Here is a 17,126-nt window from a genome sequence, read left to right as displayed (position 1 = left end):
GGGAACTATATTGCATGTATATTCACATGCACATATACGTATGTATGTACACACATACATACACATATATATATACATATATATAAAATGCAAAAAATTAATGGCCACAGCTTCAGTAACTATAGGCAAGAACTCTGTGATCTAAAACTACTTCATATTTAGATGGCAAATCTTTAAAAAAAAAAAGTTTCCTATACTAAAGAAATTACTCCAATCCCTCACTGTGGCATGGAAATGAATCTAGTTCGTTTTGATGGGTATGCCAACAGAGATCAATTTCTAGCAAGCTCCTACCAAACTGTGGCTAAGAGCCCAAAGATGTACCATGTCTGCTGTCCAAGGACCAGTCTAACTAAAATCAGAGAGCGTCATCCAGCCATTTCACAAAAACCCTAAATTGGGAGGGGTGGCAATTTGTATGTGTGAAAGGACTATTGAAGTTAACATTTTCATTAACACTCCAAATAATCCTTTAAGATAGGAAAATGACACTTATTGACATCTCCATTTTATAAGATGTCAAACTTACGAGGAAAATGTTTTTGTTTTTGTTTTTGTTTTTTTGCCCAAGATCATAAATCTGGAGCTGGAGAGGAGATTAGATGTCAGCTACTCATCTTATAGATGAGGAAATTGTGGCTCAGAGAGGTTGTGATTTTATAGACTGATAGATCTGGACCTGCAAAGGAGCTCAAAGGCCATCAAATCCAACCCTCTAAATTTACAACTGAGAAAACTGAGGTTCAGATAAGGGATGTGACTTGTCCAAAGTCACAATTCCAAAGGACTCATGATGAAACATGCTATCCACCTTCAGAGAGAGAAACCGATAGACTCAGAGTACAGATTGAAGAATCTTTTTCTGTTTTTTTTCCTGCATTTTTTTTCTGAACAAGGCTAATGCAGAAATTCGTTTTTATGAATTCATATTAATAATGGTTTTTGTATTCCTTACCTTCTCAATGGATGGGGGAAAGGGTAAGGGAAGAAGAGAATTTGGAACTGAAAATAAAATTGATTTTTTTTTTTAAATAGGAGTAACTCTTCCAAGAACAAAAAGGTGATGATCCCACTGTATGTTATTGAAGCTCAGTCTAGGGGAAGATGAGAACCTTAAAGTAGCATAACATTTTGGAAGTTAGGGAAAGAGATTATGGGAGCCTGGGGCATTTCACTCCAGGACTAAATAACCCAGGCAACAGCGAGGCAAGACTCTCCACCAGCAAAACAATTATGACTGGCTGAAGGCTCAGATGATGGTTAGCATTTTTTAGAAATAAAGTATTTTTTTAAATTAAGGTATGTACATTTTTTAGACATAATACTATTGCACATTTAATAGACCACAGTATAGTGTAAATATAACTTTTATATGCACTGGGAAACCAAAATATTTCTGTGACTTGCTTTATTGTGGTAGTCTCAAAATGAACCTGCAATATCTCTCAGGTAAGCCTGTAATCAATTACCAAAGTAAATATAAAATTTCTTCAGGGGAGAAATCTTTGAAGACCTCTCCTCTTCCCTTCTTTCCCCTCCCTTCTCTCTCTCTCTCTCTCTCTCTCTCTTCTCTCTCTCTGACTGAAACACAGAGAATTGATGTAAAGTAAGCCTGGAAAGGTAGTCTGTACTTTATGGTTATGTTCCCACCATAATCCAGCTAACTATGAGACTCACCCTTGTTTGGAGCTACTAAGATTAGAGGCTGAGCGATTCAATTACACTCAGTTTCAGGACTCACCCTGAGGCACAGTGGCTTGGATTAGAAGACAATTGAGTCACTGCTCATTATTGCCCCCCTAACTAGCCCTTCTCAGATCATCTATAACATCGAATCGTCCACCAGGATACCAGATCTCAGGCAAGAGCCACAGGCATCTTGTCTGCACATGTACGATATATCACGTACCACAATTAGCACCACCTCCAACCTCTTCTTTCTACTTCTTGCTCAGAGAACAATAATCAAACAATATTACCACAGCTTTTGAAAAGTATGATAATCCACTGACCTAGGATTCCACTCACAATCTCTGAGTCTGCCTACTTTCCCTGACCACAACTCTCTTATTTGTGTAGTAGTCCTGGCCCACCATGGGCAGGGGAATGTAAGCTTCATGAGGAAAAGGATTGCCTCACTTCTGTATTTGTATTTGTAATGTCTGGCACGTAGTAACTGTTTGTCAATTGATCAATTGATAATGGTTTTCCAGATGTTTACCTCTCAACAGTTCTGTGAGGTAGGCATCATAAATATTCCATTTCCCACTTTACAAATGAAGAAACTGAGGCTCATAGAGGTTATGTCACTTGACCCAGTGTCAGAGAGGTAGGAAGTAACAATCACATACTTAAACTCAGCTCTTCTGACTCCATGTCAAGAACTATATTCAATGTCACAATTCCTTTTGTCATCCCAAGGCTTCACAATATCCCCAACTAATTTTTCCACAAATATCTTTCAACTAAATCTGAAGAACTAGAATTCCCCTGGTTCAAGTAAAACTCTCAGGATAAGAACAGAAATATCACCAAGCTATTTTGGGGATAGGTTTGCGATAGGGTTTAATAATTATACCAGCTAACCAAATATTCATAAAGCTCACAGGTTCAGCTAAATATAATTCTGTACTTAACATTATAACCTCATCTGGCCAATATATTCTTTAATGTCAATTACCTTCCAGAAGACTAATTTTTTTAATTAACCTCCCCCCCTCCCTTTTCCACCCCAGCAGTTAATGATCATTTAGTTTCTCTTTTTTCTCCTGGCTCTCACACCCCAAGAAAAAAAAAATTAGAAAAACAAATCCCTTGTAACAAATATACATAGTCAAACAAAACAAAGTGGCCACCCACAAGACTTCTTAAATACAAGATACTTCAAATTTTCCACTTATTTCTTCAGAAATGCGAATCTGTCATCTCATCCCTATGGACATTTTCTCCAACAATACAGGATAGATACCAATTATTCCCTACCCGTTCTCTGCAACTTCTGTTTGTTCCTTCTATCAGTTCACTACAAGGTGTCCACTCACCTTGCTGCAGGCCGTCCTTAATATCTGAAGGATACCAGAGTTATCCCTTGCTTGACCTTACCAAGTCACATCCTTTTTTGCAAATCCTTGATCACATCATTTCGTTGGGTTCTTATCCATAGGTCTTTATGGGTTGTAGCCTATTCCACTAAATACCTCCTGAGTAATACCCATTTTTCATTCTTTGGCAACTGTGGGGTTCTATAACTCACAGCTATCCAATGTTACTGACTAGCATAACCTAACCATTAACCCAAAAGATGTAGTGTTGTTACTGGTGTTCTGTTTTGTTTTGTTTTGTTGTTTGTTTGTTTGGGGTTTTTTTTTGAGGCAATTGGGGTTAAGTGACTTGCCCAGGGTCACACAACTAGTGAGTATCATGTGTCTGAGGCCGGATTTTAACTCAGGTCCTCCTGACTCCAGGGCCACTGTGCCACCTAGCTTCCTCTGTCATTGTTTTTAAAGTATATCTTTTAATATGAAAATTTGGGATAAATATATACTATCTGAAGCCCACTTAAGGAGAAGTTCTATATCAGAATCATTTCTGCTTGGAAGCTCTGATGGCAGATTAGATCCTGCTGTTTCAAGGAGGGTCAAGGACATGCTTTGAAATCAAGCCACCTTCCTGCTATTCATAAAAATGAAAGCAAACAGCAGATGACTACATTCCATTATGGCCAGGAACAAAAAGTTATTTACCCTTAATTAGACATTTCAGATCTGTTCAGATTTTTTAAAATGTTTCACTTAAAGCAATAGACTAAAATGCTTTTTAGAATTACCTCCATGCCACCCACAGCTATTATTACTGGGTAGTATTTTCTTTTTTGTAAAAACTGTAGACCAGATGGGGGCTGCTGGTACTTCAAATGATCTGTGGGGTTGAATTCAATTAGTGCTTTTGCTAAATGGTGCCTGCAGGAAGTTTAAGATGTAAAAATATGTCCCACTCCAGAATCATGTAGCTTTCTTCACTGCCATCCTCCTACTGACATCCAGGGTCTGAAACATTGGAAATATTCCATGGGGTCCCCTAGTTAAAAAGCCTTCTCCCTCCACCCCCTCCATAGAGCTTTCTCTCTTTCCCAGCAACCATCCAATTTCTGTCACAGCAAATTGTCTAGGGCTTTATTTTTTCCTTTAACAAGTACAGCATGACTTCAGTTTTAAATCTGAAAGCTATGTTATTCTCTTGTCCAGTCCTGGCCTCAGGCACATATTGAGTAAACAGGAGGTAAATGAAAAATTTGGCAAACAGGTTTGCTGAGGCAAAGTTAAATGAACTGGGGCTATTTAACTTGAAGAAGAGAAGGCTGAGGGGTAAGAATACTGTAGCAGTTTTCAAATAAATGATGAGCTCAAGGAGGATGGGAACTAGCTGTCCATCTTCAAAGGATGCAAGATGAAAAGGGCAAATAGCAGTAGATGGAATTGAAGTGAGAGAGCTGAAGAACTCCTTGCAAATGATGTTTGGGGGTTGGTTGGTTTTTTAATCACAGTGGGTTACTTGAGAAGAGTTTTAATTTGTTTACTTTTAAGGATTTTGTAAAATACAAATGTAATGGAAACTACTTAAGTCAGTGACAGTTGTATTCTTCTATTTGTATTTCTTGTACCCAGCCCAGGGCCTGGAACATGGTAGGTACTTAAAAGAAGCACATTGAGTTATCTGATGAAAGAATCACATTTCACCAAATGATAAATTACCATAGCTAAAATTTATATAACACTTGACAGGCATTATCTCATTCAATCCTCACAATAATCCTGTGAGGTAATTACCAGAAATATTATCATCTTCATTTTACAGATGAGGAAATAAAGTCTAAAAGGACTAGTTGGGTATCTAGTATCAGAAGTAGTATTTGAATCTACCTCTCTCCTGGTTACACAACTACTCAATAAACTACTGTGGTTCCCTATCATCCTAGGATCAAATATAAAATCCTCTAGCTGGTTTTCAAAGGCCATCAAACCTAGCCTCCCACCCCCACTTTTCCAGTCTTCTAACACCTTACTCCCCTCAACACAGTATTCAATCCAGTGAAATTGGCTTCCTTGCTGTTCCACATATAAGATACTCCATCTCTTGGCTGTAGGCATTTTCTCTGGCTGTCCCTCATGCCTGGGATGCTCTCTCTCCTCATCTCTTAAATCCCAATTATAATCTCATCTTCTAGAGAAAGCCTTTCTCAAACCTTCTTAATTCTAACCTTCTGTTAACTATTTCCTATTTATTCTGTATCTTGAGCGTTTGCACATATTTGTTTGCTTGCTAGATTCTGATCTACCTCAGGACAGGCACTGTCTTTTGCTTCTTTTTGTATCCCTAGTTCTTATCACAGTGCCTGGCACGTAGTAGATGCTTACTAAATGGTTACTGACTGACTGTCCACCATACTTTCCACTTACCATACTATGTCTCTTACTAATTCAAAGATAAAGTCAGAGAGAAATTATGTGATTTTTACAAAGGTAAAGAATATCATCAGGTTTAACTTCAGAAACAGGTATGGTATTAAAAGCCATGCAGTTTTTTCCTAGATCAGGAGATGGCAAAATTTTTCTTTAAAGGGTTAGAAAATAAATGATTTAGGTGGCTCAGATTCTTACAATCTAGCCAATAGCTCACAGATGTTCAGATTCCTTAAGAGTCTGCCTAACATGGCAGATCCTTAATAAACCTTGTCTTTGGCTGGAAAAAAATAAATAAATAATTTAGGTTTTGCAGGACAAGATGTAAAATTGAGGATATTCATGTAGGTACTTATATAATAAGAAAAAAATAAATTTCCATAATTTTTTTTTACTAAATTCAAAAGAGGATAATGATGATGATGATGTAAAAAAAAATTTGTAATACACACCCATTAACGAAAAGAATTCTTTTTTTTTTTTTGGCAGGTGGGGAGGGAAAATTTCATTCAATTGGTAATCAAAATTAGTTTTCTTTATCATCAAAATCAATTGCAAATGTCATCTGTTAATGCTAATGTACATTGAGATTTTAAGTTATTTTACCTTTGAAAATATCTTTTCACACAGACAAGTACTGCCAAATACTCATATCAAGCATGTGATTTTAATGGAGCATATTCATTGCTTAGAAGACATTTATAGATTTCTGTTAGCTCCTTCCCTTGATATTTGCTTTTTAGCATATAATGACATTGTAGATTAGCCACTTCCAATTGAAAGTCAGGTGGAAGTTCCTCAACTGCACAGTTAAATGGATTTTGAAATATGGAACTTTCTTTTGCACTTGCATCAAGGTCTAAAAAATGCTGCTGAAACTGTAGTTCAGCTCAGAAAATATATCTGCTACTAATTTGTGTGAGAATGGAGATCTTGCTTCTTGTTTTAACTTTTGATAGCAAAGAAAGCATATAAAATGACTTGACATTACTTGCAATTCAAACATTAGTTGTCATTGAATAGACTTTACTATAGGATGTTTGACATATAAAAGTTGTTTTGCTTTGTAATTAATTTAAAAATTGTCAAGTCTTTAGTACTTGTAGGTAAGTAGTTTCTGCTTCACAAGGTTGTTATAAGAATCAGATGAGTAATATTTGTAAAGTACTTACTATTGTATCTGGCACACAGTAGGCAATTAATAAATGTTTATTCCATCCTTCCTATAGGAAAAGTAAATTTCCAAAACCATCCATTGTCTGATAAATAATGGTAAAAATTGTTAAATAAGGTAATAAAAGTTAAAGGTTAATAATGGTTAAAGGTAGTTCTTCAGAAAAAAATTTCAATCTCAGCCCTGATTTCAAAAATCATAATAAAGCTTTTTTCACTTCATTTCTTCTTGTTTGGACAAAAAGGGTATATACTAGTAACTAAAAAATAATGATAAAATATCAATGGTGATATGCATGGTACTCAAAATGCTATCAAGTTATAACTGTGTCACTGAGATTTGTAGTGCCCCAAGCAACTGTGGGAAGCTGTGAGAAAGGTCACATAGAGTCTCTGTTGCCAAAACAGGAAAGTAGTCATAGACAACATGTAAACAAATGAGCATGAATGTGTTCCAGTAAAACTTTATTTATGGACACTGAAATTCAAATTTCTTATCATTTTCATGTAGCATGAAAATGTATTCTTCTTTTGATTGTTTTCAACCATTTAAAATGTAAACACCAATTTTAGTTGGCAGACTATAAAAAATAGGCAACAAGTCAGATTTGGTCCATGGGTCATAGTACACCAATCTTTGCTCTAGATTGTTAGCACTTTGAGGGCAGGTGTCATTTTTATCTTCAGAGCCTTTCATATAGTAGACATTCAATAAATATCTGACCAAATGAATACTTTTTCCTGTGGATTTTCTTGTCTTTCTGTTTACTTGTTCATATTTTTCAATATTTAAAAAAAATCCATTAATCTAAATAACGAAATCCTTTCTAGTGCTATTCACATTGATTCAGATTTGTCTTGTTCTCAAGGTTGTTACTAGTGTCCTGCTGCACACATAACATGTAGAAATAAAGTATTTCACCACTGTGCACCTGTTCCATGGCACCTAGTAAGGTAGTAGGCATCAGTTAGAGTACTACTCTTAATTCCAGACTGGTGGTTTTATTGCCATCTCTTTCCTTGAACTGTCAATGGGGCAGAGTTGAATGAAAGTAATCATGTTCGAATTACTTTAAGAAACTTACTTGCAAGGCTGTTAAAACTTTACTAACTTTATTACCTATTCAGCTTCCTGCCAATTTTACCCTGATGGATTTGGAGCTGGGGCTTAGTACTCTTTGTGTTAGAGCATTATGATTTTGCTGTTATCCCATGAAACAGAGTCTTTTCACAATTAGCCATTGATCCAGCAGTTAGTACCATAATAAGAGGACTCTAATTCCCCATTCCTTGAGGCAATCACTCCACAGAGAAACTCTTCAGCAACATGGGCTCTTTCCTCTACACATCTTAACTGAATAATGGGCATGGAGTTTACAGACAATTTCCACAAGTGAAATGGGGAAGGATTTCAGCTTCAATTCATTAGGAATCTTAGAATTTTCACTAAACTGGTTCAATTACCCTCCATATACATATTAATAACTAACATTTTTGAAGGGTTTTAGAGTTTGCAAAGCTCTTACATAGAACAGGTGGTATCCCCATTTTAGAGATGAGGAAACTGAGATTCCAAGTATTTAAGCAACCTGTTCACAATCACACTATAAGTATTAATTGAGAGATTTGAGATTTAAATTGAGCTTTTCCTAACTCTATCTACATATCAGACTACCTTAGAGTTCAAGTAAATGGAAATGCTGAGTTTTGTAGGTACTGAAGGGAATGAAATTTCTCTGAGAATTTATATCTTGAATTTCTCTGAGATTTTATCATCTCTTGGTTCACACTGAAACCACATCACTATAAGAAGATAGCTATGAAATTCAGCAAGAAGTTAATCTGGAATAGACTGTGTACTTACAATAGCATTCCAAAAAACAATACCTACCAAGTGTAACTGTCCTGGGTATGCTCAGGCCAGAAGTTACAGACATTTCCTTATTTTTTCACTGCTATTTCTCACACTGGTGACTTGGAAAGTGGTAGAATATGGCCAATTATACAGAAATTTTTACCATATAATAATATTTAATGAATTAATGTGATACAAAGGTTTACCACATGGTTGTTATGGTGACAAGGCTAACCTAAATTCTTCAAATACATTAATCATTGTATATGAGGGTAAGTTAGATACTTCATAACATGCATGAATTCTTTCAGGCCATCAAAATAGCTAAATATAGTTGTTGTGGTGGTTGTCGTTTTTTAATGCACTAAAATTTTATTATTTCCTATTCAGGAGAGAAAACTGTGTGAATTGGAAAACATTTTTTAAAATACTGAATTACGGTATATTCTTAAATTTTAACTATATTGCCTTTAAATTTATACAGTAATTCAATGAGCTAACGAAATGTCACTTCTCCAATCTAATCCATTTAGCATTTTTAAGCACCTTATAGATGCACTTGGTGAATCAATCAAGAATTTGTTAAGTATTTAAGCAATTTTTCTTTTTGAAATTTAAAATTTAAATCTTCTTTTTAAATTTTTAAAATTTCTTTTTTAAATTTAAATTTTAAATTTCTTAATTTTCTCATTTTTGTTTCCAAATTCTCTTCCTCCATTCCTTCCCTACCTATTGAGATGGTAAGAAATATGATACTCACATACATGTAAAGTCAAAGCATGTTTTCTTAAAGATGGGGGAGACTTGGTTATGTTTGACAACAATAGCAAAGAAATCAATACACAGGAAGAAGATGCAGATTCCAGAAAGAGGGATAATTGAGGATTGGCTCTGACAAGGAGAACAGCCAATTCTTTGTCAGAGACTAGGAGACTGCAGGATGTTCTCAAGATGTTTTGAGGTGAAGAAAATGGAAGAAGCAGAAGCTCACAAGGAATGAATTTTCTCAGAAAAGTAAAATGCAAAGTCCTCAACTAAAGTGTAGGGGTAGGAAGGAGAAGCTTGAGGAGAGAAAAGTTTTGAAATAGGTTCTGTGGAAAGTAAGATAGGGAATCAATTAGGGTGGAATAAAAGGATTTCCTAGCTTCAACAAGGGTCCAGTTGAAGTGGGACAACAAGAATTTATAATCTACCCAGCTGACAAAGTTTTGGGACTTCCTCAGGCTCCATTCAGCAAACCTATGAGTAGCAGCTGAGGAGGCAGATTGTGCAAGTAATTCAGGGGAGAGGTTTGGCAAAAGATGAGCAATGATGAGATGAGGGAATGAGGAATTCAAAAACAGAGAAGAGCATAAAGTTGAAATAGCAAGGAACTGTGCCAAGCTCAGGGAACATGCTAAAACAAACCAACAATCTCTTCCCTCATAGAACTTAAATACTACTGAGAGGAGGGGGAATGTAATGTGTATGCAGATACATGTTAATTTGGGGAAGGGGAGAGCACTTACTGTTAGAGTCCTTTAATTAAATTCAACAAGCATTTGTGGACTGCCTGGTCTATTTTCAGAACTGTCAGAAACAGAGGGTATACAAAAGCAGAATGATTAATGATATAAAGCAGACCTAAGTTTTTAGTCTCAAGCTCTGTCACTGTGTGACCTTAAGAAACCACTTACCTCCTCTGGGACTCAGTTTCTTTATCTGTAAAATGAAGGGATTGAACTAGATGATTTCTTAAATCTTTTCTAATCTAAAATTTTATGAGTCTGTGGTAGTTGCAGTGCTGAGCATAAAGACGAATAATGCACAGTCCTTGTCCTCAAGGCAACATACAATCTAGTATGTTTGACTGACATTTCAAACTGGATAGAATCTCAAACTCAATATATTCACATCTGAAGTTATTATTTTTCCCTCAACCCTTCTCCCCCGTCTAAACTTCCAAGTCTCTGTCAAGGGTATCCCCATCCTTCTAGTCATCCTGCTTTGCAACATCAGAACAAAATTAGACATGAGTTTATACCCAAGTTATAACCTGAAGAATTCCCTGCAGTAAAATTCTAGGGTAGGAGACAAAGAGAAGATCTGACCCTCTTGGAATCAGCCCATGATAGGTGTGGGCTCAGGGTCTTTGGGTGTGGGGGAAGAAGGGGGGCATGGTGTTAACTGGGACACATTATAAAAGATAGGAGTGATAAAAATTTGACAGGAGACACAAAACAGAGGACTATAGAAGCAGAAAAAGTATGTGCTACCTTTTGAATTATTTAGAGGATTGAGAGTATTATTAGGGATAAACTTCTTGTTTTTTTGGTAAAAAATGAATTTAGTTTTCCATTGCAATGTCAGAAATTAGTACATCCAGTCACATCATAGGAATATTTAGCTAACATCCTGGCAAGCTGATCAGATGGCAAATCGATGTGAAAGTAGACACTTCACAGAGTTCATAACTTTAGATTGGCTGGGTGGTGTAATAGGAGTGTGGAATGTTGAGTAGGTTGTCAGAGATAGTTGTTGAGTCAGTTGGTATTGCTTAACTGTTTTTAACTGTTTTTCTTTGCACAAAGAAAGATTCATTGGGCTGAGTAGGAGGAGGGGAAAGGGAAGAAGAGAAGGAAAAGGTACAAAGAGCAAAACTTCAACAATTCCCTCTCCATCTTCATGGGATATTGTCCTACCCAGAATCCCATCATTCACCATTCTCTTATTTAAGCTATGGTCTGAAGAAAATATGATTTTTATTTGGGCAGAGATGTTTTAATATTAATATTTGGTATAAAACTAAGATATTGAGTTCCATTCATATACTGTTTGATTGATTGCTCTTGACTGTTGTCAAAGAGAAACATCCTCAGATTGGAAAAGGCAGGAGGAGAAGAAAACAGTCAAAATGAAATCAAAAGCCCAAGATAAGTGAGGAAATAATAAGAAAGCACCTACTTAACTTTCAATTACTTCTGTCACCCAACTACAGATTACATCCCAGGATTATGAAAGAACTTTTAAGTGCAATCACTAAACCATTATATGAAACCTTTGAGAAACTTTGGAGCACAAAAGAAATACTGGAGGCCTGTTGACAATTTTCAAAAGGAGGGAACAGGTTGGCTTCTACAAACTGGTGAGTTTGATAACCCTGCCTCGCAAAATCCCATAACTGATATTAAATGGATGGACTGTGAGCATTTAGAAAGGGAAATGGTGATCACCAAATTTAGAACAAACTATCACAAAGTAAATTTACTTATTTGACAGGATTACTAAACTAGTAGATTAGGTATATACAGTAAATAGTATATTGTAGATTTCAGAAATATACTGTAAATCATAGCAATGTATCATAGATTTAGAGCTGGAAGGCACCTTGAAGTATCTAATCCAAGCTCACCCAGAGAGGTTACATGAGTCACCCAAGGTCAAGCCAGTAGTTAAATGACAAAGGCAAGATCTGAACCTAGGTCCTCTGGCAAAATCTCTCGTAATATCTTTGGTGACAAAATGGAAAATTACAGATTGTAAGATAGTAAATTAATATCTGGTTAACTGACAGACCCATAAGATATTTCTTTAGATAGAGATCAGCCTGATAGGAGCTTATGCAACAAGCATTTTTTTGGGTGAGGCAATTGGGGTTAATTGACTTGCCCAGGGTCACACAGCTAGTAAGTATCAAGTGTCTGAGGCTGGATTTGAACTTAGATCCTCCTGACTCCAAGGCCAGAGCTCTATCCACTGTACCACCTAGCTGCCCCTTCAACAAGCATTTTTTAATGTCTACTATGTCCTAGGAATTGTGTTAAATGCTATGGATAGATGCAAAGTAAAAAATGAAAGGAAGTCTCTGCATTCACAGAATATCTATTCTTCTAAGAGAAAACATTTAACAGAATAAGTAAACAAAAAAATATTCAAAATATATGCAAAGTAATTTGGGTGGAAGAATTACTAAAAGGGAGAAAGTCTCAGGAAAGATTCCTTTTAGAAGGTGGTAGCTGAGCTGAACATTGAAGAGAACCATAGATTCCAAGAGGCAGTGTGGGGAGAGCATTCCAGGCATGGGGTATAGTCGATGCAATGGCATACAAGTGTGGTATGGAATAGTGTATAGAGAAGGACAGTACATGGACTAGTTTGACTATAATATAGAGTGCAAGAGGGTGATTAATACACTATAAATCTTTAAAATGGGAGCCTCACTGTAAAGCATTTTAAATGCCAAACAGGAGTTTTCTATTTTATCCTAGAAACAATATGTAATTACTTGAGCTTCTGGAATAAGAAAGTGATGCAGACCTAGTTATACTTTAGGAAAATCAATATGGCAGCTGTGTGGAGGATGTCTTGGAGAGGGAGGATCCTGGAGGCAAGGAAGATCAATTATGAGGCTATTGCTGTAGTTTAGAAAGGAGATGAAATAACACAACATTGCAAAACAAACTACTTTGAAAGCTGTAAGAACTATGATCAATTCAATGATCATTCATGATTCCAGAAGACCATAATGAAATATGTGATCCATTTCAGAGACAGCATGTATATATATACATATATCACCAACTACTATAGCCTTCACTTATCAAGAAGGTTACATTTCACCCCTCCCCCAAAGATCTTTAGTACCCTTAAGGGGAATTGGGGTGGGGAGGATATGAGAGGGTGCAGAGTTTAGGTTCTCTACAAATATCTCCAGACCTCACTGATGTTGTTCCCTCAATTGTAGTGTTGAGGTTTAGGGGTTTAGGGGTGCTGGTACCCCGAAACCACAACACACAGGTCCTGCCCGAATGAATTCGACCCAAACCTTCTTTCAGTCAAAGACAAGGTTTAATAAAGATCTGCCATATTGGCCAAACTCTTAAGGAATCTGAACATTTGTGAGCTATTGGCTAGATTATAAGAATCTGAGCCCTTGGCTAGACTCTTAAAAAATCTGAGCATTTGTATCACTAAGGCAAGCAAGCCAGATCTTAAGAATCTGAGCACCTTAATGGAGACAAGATGAATTTTATATACAGAAAGACTGGGAGTAGGATCCAGGAGTGGCCAAGCAGTTTGGGGTGACTGGAGGAGGGGTCTAAGGAGGATCTGGATGGGAGTGGCCATTAAGCTGGGGTGAACACAACTTCAGGCACCTGGACCACATGGCTAAGGAAGAATGAAGTCTAGATAGGATTAAGGGTAGGAAGTGGCCAGGGACCATCAGGAGGGAACTGAGTTGGGAGATTGGGTGTAGCCACAATGAAAGGCCAATTGAGTGGATTACAGCCTTAGGCAACCACCAGAGATTTGGGAAAGTCCAGGGATTTTCCTTTTTGGGGTCTAGATCCCAAAGACATGGTCTTTTCCTTCTGGGGTTCAGATCCCATCCCCATCAGTAGGGGGAGGTCCCCTGTACTTCAGTTACATTAGCTACTAATAGATTAGATTTGACACAGAAATATTTACTTCAGAAGATATAATTACAAATATAAACATTCCTTCCTTCTACAAAGTGGAGTCATAATCCCCCTGCCCCACTCACTACCACCACCATCACCACCACTTCAGGTTCTGGGGAGTGGGAGGGGATTAGGTGTATAGTTTAGCTCAGTTCCTATAGAGCACAATTCCAGTTCAGCACATAGGGACTTTTGAGCTATATAGTTTAAGAAATGGGGACCTACAGATTACCTTGGAAGTAGTCACCATCACCAACTCCCACCTCCATCCAACTTGCAAATCTGTTACATGTTGAGTTGAGGAGGTAGAGTAAATGCTGGGTATGAATACCTTTAAAGCTAAATGAGAGAACAGAGAACATCTAAGTCCCTTGTTTTCTCATTTTCTAGAGGAAAAAACTGAGGCCCAGGGAGGTTGTGATATGTGAAAAGATCACACAGAAGTAGAGCTGAAAAGAAGTGGCTTGTCCAATGTTACAATGGGAATAAGTATCAGAGACAAAATTTGAACCTAGATTCTTCGATTCCAACTCCTATGTTCTTTCTATTACCTAACATTGTCTCAATGACTGGAAGTTAATTTTTTTTAAAGGCAACATGGTATAGTGGAAAGATTGCTGAACCTGGAATTGGGAGAGACCTGCATTTGAACTCCAGGTCCAACTCTTTGCCTTAGGCAAGTCACTTAAGGATTCTGAATCCAATTTCTTATCTGTAAAATGACTTGGAGAATACCTGCCCTGCCTACCCCCTGGGGTTGTTGGGTGTAAGTCCTGGCAGTACCACTCCCAACATTTAAGAAGTACCCAGTTTGGTGTAAAGCTATCTTCCCTTCAGATAAAGAGTGTGGCTTATGATCCAAATGGAACAAACATTTATTAAGCAACCTCTACGTGGAGCAAGGCACTGTGCTAGGTACTAGGTGTATACAAAGCAACAAAAACAAAACAGTTCTAATTACACTGTTATCATTACATCTACCATTACATTCCCAGTTATCTGGCCTGAATGTCTTCCCAGTATACCCCTGCCTCCTCCCTGACTCCCTCCCCTCCAAAAAGTCACTCCTACACTTTCTCCACTTTCCAAACAAAACAAGGCTATCCTTGTTCCGGGAAAGGTCACTCACCGAACTAGTGATGGTTCACTTCCCAGACTGCAGTTCCTCTAATTATGTTGTTCCCTGCCCCGCTTCACGTCCCCCTCCCCCATTAAAATGAAAAGTTCCTTAAAGGCAAGCATGGTTTCTCTTTTGTAATTGTATCCCCAGAGTTTAACACAGTGCCTAGCACTTTTTCATTAATTTATTATTCATTATGATGGTCTAGAAGGTCTAAGATTCTGACATTTATCACTTCCCTCTCCCTGCTTCAGTATCTAGTGAAAATTAAGGAAATCCTTGTTTAATATCTAAAATATCAGCCTTCCCCATGAATCCAACCCTCTTATAATTTTATTTCTTTCTCATGGCAACATCATGCACCCTGATTTCAAACCTCCATATTCAATCAGTTGACAAGTCTTATAAATTCTACCTGTACAATATCTCTTCCATTCATCTTTTCACTCACATAGCCACTGGCCTAATTAATGACCTCATTACCTACTGCCTAGTATTGTTCATTCATTTCAGTCCTGTCCAACTCTTCATGAACTCATCTGGGGTTTTCTTGGCAAAGATACTAGAGTGGTTTGCCATTTCCTTTTCCACCTCATTTTACAAATGAGGAAACTGATGTAAGTAAGGTTAAGTGAGTTGTCCAGGGTCACCCAACTAGTAAATGTCACGGGTCAGATTTGAGCTCAGGTCTTCCCAACTTCAGGCCCAGTGCTCTATCCACTTTGACACCTAGATGAACATATAAACCTGCTTATAAATGTATGTGATCTGTGATCTCAGTGATTAGGGAGTTACTTCCAAGGATGCACATCACAATTAATGAATTCACGCTGAACATCACTGGGAAAATCAGAAGTTAGAAAATCACTCTGAAAATCAGATTTTCACAGAGTGAAAATTGAAAATCATTCTGAAAAATCTGAAATCACTCTGGAAATTTGCCAAAGGGGGCTTACCTGAAGTTCTGGGGGCACATTTGTATGTCTATGTGAAATCACCAAAGCTGTAATTTCATCAATGTAGGTTCTGGGGAAGAAATTTCCTTTATCAATGCAGATTTTCAATTTCCCTAGAAATAATACTCTTACTTGAATTACCTAAAGGCACATAGGGTGGCTCAGCGGACCTAGAATCAGGAAGATAGGAATTAAAATCCTATCTTCAGATAACAGCAACCTTGACCCTGGACAAGTTACCTAACCTCAATCTGCTTCAGTTTCCTTACGGATAACAATAACACCTATCTCCCAGAATTGTGGTGAGGATAAAGTACTTCTAAATAATATAATGCTTCTTAAGATAATATTTCTAAAGATGTGCTTAGTAAACCTTAAAGTGTGATATAAATGGTAGCTAGTAAGTTATTTACCCAAGGTAACACACAATCGGTATGTAGGAAACAAAAGAGATATAAAACATTTAGGAAGAAAAAAAAAACTCGTGTGTCTTTCTGTATGCAGGTGCGTATACACATGTGTGTGTGTATACATATATACATATATATATGTATACATGCAAGTATGTGGTATTCAAGGACTACCACCTCCGGTGTGAGGGTTTGCCAAACTCTTTCCAAGGCTGCTCATCCTACCTTTCTTTGGTGTCCACCTAGCATTCAGCTTTCACCTGTGGCTCCAAAAAGCTGTGTGGTCACACCCCAGTAAAATCATCTTGGCAGACAGTCTAAACCAGGTTGAGGGCAACCAGTGAGGTGAGTTGGGGGGGGTGGTATCTACCCCAAGCATGTGAGGATTTCCTCTGATGAAAGGAGTGAATGAGAACAATTTGCACTATGAAGAGCTTAGAGCTCGGTCACATGTTGAAAACACCAAGATCTTCCACTTGCATGAGTCATGGACAGCTGTTCTGACTTTTTGTCCTGCCATTGGACTTTGATGACACTGCAAGGGAGAGTGAGACTGATGACTTTGTGTAACTCTACTCACTTAAATCCAATTCACAGATAAATCAAGACATTGCCCCTTCATGTCATTGGTCTTCAAAAAACAAAAACTAAGGACAAACAATTATACCTGTGTATTTAATATACATATTCACACACCTATATACTTACACAT

The sequence above is a fragment of the Vombatus ursinus genome, unplaced genomic scaffold, assembly GCF_900497805.2.
Source record: "Vombatus ursinus unplaced genomic scaffold, bare-nosed wombat genome assembly UNPS02014778.1, whole genome shotgun sequence".
Classification (NCBI taxonomy): domain Eukaryota; kingdom Metazoa; phylum Chordata; class Mammalia; order Diprotodontia; family Vombatidae; genus Vombatus; species Vombatus ursinus.
The sequence above is the reverse complement of the archived record's forward strand: the minus strand, read 5'-3'. Positions refer to the sequence as shown.